Source organism: Octodon degus, unplaced genomic scaffold (genome assembly GCF_000260255.1).
Source record: "Octodon degus isolate 3935 unplaced genomic scaffold, OctDeg1.0 scaffold00270, whole genome shotgun sequence".
Classification (NCBI taxonomy): domain Eukaryota; kingdom Metazoa; phylum Chordata; class Mammalia; order Rodentia; family Octodontidae; genus Octodon; species Octodon degus.
The window spans coordinates 1624209-1628300 of record NW_004524846.1 but is presented as its reverse complement, the minus strand read 5'-3'; the positions used below and the strand labels follow the sequence as shown (position 1 = coordinate 1628300).

The window sequence follows — 4092 nt, the reverse complement described above, 5'->3', positions numbered from 1 at the left end:
ATTTAATCCTGGTCCCTGCATCTGCCTAAGCAGTTGCTTTAATCGGCTGAACTATCTGGTCAGCCAACATTTTCTAATCTATTATTCTCTTTCAAAATGATATTTAAAAAGAGAATGTACAAAGTTCAAGACAGCTTAGTCATTTTTATCTTTTTAACTGTTCTGATCAGTACCAACCAGACAGAGGAAGTGCTGCCTGAGGCAACCTGGCTCACCAAGGGTGTGTGGAAAGCAAGGAGCACCAGGCAAGAGAAATGGCAAGTGGCAGAATTTGTGACATACTGATGTCTGCACTGCAATTAAAACATCATCTCTGGAGGAAAACTGCAGAATGACTTTAACTTTCTATGAAAGAATAAAATGAATGGCTAATTGTTGTATCCATGTCTACCTGACCCTAAAGTGTATCTTTTTAAATTCCTGGTTGGTCTTTCTTTGTAGTCTACTTATAAACCTGAACCTCAGAGACTGTTCTTGAATGTTCATCAATTTTTTTTACCTCATACACATTCTACAGCATTTTCCTGGGATAAACATCCTATACAGATGCTTAATGCAATCTTAATTTTTTAAATTCTTTATTTATTTCACAAATGATGATGTCCCTCTTTTAATTGCTATCTAAATATTCCAAAATGGAAAAGTCTATGATGTAATCAAAGTCCATTTAAATCTTCAACTGAGTGTATGACAAGGAGTAACTAGGTCTAAATATGTCTTCATCTTGTGCCTTTGTGATAATATTTATGTAACCTAAATATGTCCTTGTGTGTTCTTGTACAGCAGGAAATATTAAACTCAGAAGCTATTGATAAGATTGCCAGGGAATCTACTTTGATAGAAATATAAAAGGAATTCAGGATGATTACATTATTTCCTTTTTAAATATTCAAAAGTGTGCCAAGGAGACAGCTCAGTAGAGTAAGAGCCTGCCTGTCAAGCACAGGGTCATGAGTTAAATCCCTGGTACTAAAAATAAAATAAATAAAAAAATAAATACTCAAAAGTAAATTAAGACAAAATGATTGATTAGTGTTAAACTCAGGGTCTTCTTTGTTGTTATATTACTTTATCTGACTCTATAATCTCTCCTGCAACAGTGTTAGCACAAACTTTCCTGAAAGTATTACAATAAAATAAACAAAGGTCATTTTACAGGGAAAATATATTCTTTTTTTCCGTAAATACTGATTTGAAAAAGTATGGAATGTGAACATCTGCATTTTGTTTTATCTCTACTGTTGCACACAAAATAATACAATCCAACCAGTCTTCTTCCATAGAGTTGGAAACATGTTATCTTACATGTTAACTGGGCAATTAAAGCCTGTGTATTTAGAGTGTAGCCATTCACATGCTCAAATGTGATGAAAATTTAATACTACTTCAATAATTTCTTTTGCTAAAGAAAAACAGTAACATATTCCCGGGTACATCAAGTAAACTACTCAGTTCAAAGACTAGTTGAAAAATATAGCGGCTGTGAAGAGCTAAAGATGTTGCAGATGAAAGAGAAGAGCAGTGTATTTTATCTTAGAAACAGATTTAAAAGATATAAATAAAATAAGAAATCAGATCTTTGTTAAAAATTTCTAAAGATGACAAAAAGAGTCACAAATGGACTGTGCTTACCAAAGTAAGACCATGACCAGATGGCAGATACATTGTGACCAAATTGGTGAAATGGTAGAAGAAAGGATGTTCATCTCCTTTTGTAAACTATATACTCATATATTTATTAGCAGCAGCACAATAAAATATCTTAAGATATTTGCAGCTTAGCATTAAATTTACTCACTGAACGCACCGATAAGTGAGAGGCTGTCTTCACTAGCACAGCCAGGCCGATACACAAGCAAAGCAACCGTGTCGAAAGGGCCTGCAGTTGGCATTGATCTTGGCAGTACCTACTGCTGTGTGGGTGTCTTCCAGCATGGAAAAGTGGAGATAACTGCCTATGATCAGGGAAATCAGACTGTTCCAAGCTATTGTCGCATTCACTGACACCAAACGACTGATTGGAGATGCTGCAAAAAATCAAGTGGCTGTGAACCCCACCAACACATTTTTTGATGCTAAGCATCTGATTGGACGTAGATTTGATGATGCTGTGGTCCAGTCTGATACGAAGCACTGGCCCTTCATGGTGGTGAATGATGCAGGCAAGCCCAAGGTTCAAGTAGAATGCAAAGGAGAGACAAAGAGCTTCTACCCAGAGGATGTCTTCTATGGTGCTGACAAAGAGGGAGATTGCAAAAGCTTTCTAGGGAACACTGTTATCAATTCTGTGGTCACTGTGCCAGCTTATTTTAATGACTCTCAGCATCAGGTGACTAAAGGTGCTGGAACTATTGCTGGTTTTAATGTACTTAGAATTATCAACGAACCAACAGCTGCTGCTATTGCTTATGGCTTAGCCAAAAAGTTTGGAGCTGAAAGAAATGTGCTGATTTTTTATTTAGGAGATGCCACTTTTGATGTGTCAATCTTCATTATTGAAGATGGAATCTTTGAAGTGAAATCTACAGCTAGAGACACGCTCTTAGGTGGAGAAGATTTTGACAACTGAATGGTCAATCATTTTATTGTTGGATTCAAGTGCAAGCACAAAAAGGACATCAGTGAGAACAAAAGAGTTGTCAGCCATCCTTGTACTGCATGTGAGCAAGGTAAGAGAACCCTCTGTTCTAGCACCCGAGTCGGTATTGAGATTGATTCCTTCTATGAAGGAATTGACTTCTACACCTCCATTATTCTTGCTTGATTTGAAAATCTGAGTGCTGCCCTGTTCCATAGCACTCTGGATCCTATGGAGAAGGCTTTTCAAGATGCTAAACTGGACAAGTCTCAGATCCATGACATTGTCCTAGTGGGTGGTTTTACCCATATCCGCAAGATCCAGAAGCTTCTACAAGCTTTTTCCATGGAAAAAGAATTGAATAACCATGATGAGGCTGTTGCTTACAGTGCAGCTGTTCAGGCAGCCATTTTATTTAGAGACAAGTCTGAAAATGTCCAAGATTTGCTGCTGTTGGATGCCACTCCTCTTTCTCTTGGCAATGAAACTGCTGGTGGCATCATGACAGTCTTCATCAAGTGCAATACTACCGTTCCTACCAAGCAGATCCAGACCTTCACTGCTTATTCTGACAACCAGCCTGATGTGCTCATTCAGGTATATGAAGGTGAACATGCCATGACCAAGGAGAGCAACCTGCTTGGCAAGTTTGAACTCACAGGCATACCTCCTGCACCTCATGATGTTCCTCAGATTGAAGTAACTTTTGATATTCATGCCAATGACATTCTCAATGTTTCTGCAGTCAATTTAAGTACAGGAAAAGAAAACAAGATTATCATCACTAATGATAAAGCCCATTTGAGCAATGAGGACATAGAATGTATGATCCAGGAAGCAGAGAAGTACAAAGCTGAAGATGAGAAGCCAAGAGACAAAGTGTCCTCCAAGAACTCACTGGAGTCCTATGCTTTCAGTATGAAAGTGACTGTTGAAGATGGGAAACTTCAGGGCAAGATTAATGATGAAGATAAACAGAAGATTCTTGACAAGTGTAATGAAATCATCAACTGGCTGGATGAGAATCAGACTATGAAGAAAAAGGAATTTGAACATCAGTAGAAGGAGCTGGAGAAAGTCTGCAATCTCACCTTCACCAAGCTGTGCCAGAGTGCAGGTGGCAAGCCTGGAGGAATGCCTGGGGCTTCCCTGGTAGAGGAGCTCCTGTGCTTCCTTGAAGCCCACCATTGAAGAGGTTGATTAAGCCAACCCTAAGTATAGATATAACATTCCCCCACAACCAATAGAATTGAAAGACCTAAATTTATAGCAAATTCTGTGGCAGTTATCACACTTAAGCTGCTAAAGCAAAGTACTGGGCATTCTCAATATTGAATGATGGAACATGTACACAGGGAAACAGCATTGCACTTTAAGTACTGTGCTATAAATGGAAATGCAATGTCTTCAATCAAAGTATTTAAATTGGCAAAAAAACATTAAATTTAGCTATTTTCCACTTGTTAGTCTAATAAATTTTCTAAATAAGCTTGCTGTAGAGGGCCAGCCAGATA

General features: G+C 38.1%; 1 pseudogene; it reads left to right on the top strand.

The window, feature by feature from the left end:
- Nucleotides 1-3782, top strand: part of LOC101587172 — a 9733-nt pseudogene extending 5951 nt beyond the window's left edge.
- Nucleotides 3783-4092: the final 310 nt, after the last annotated feature.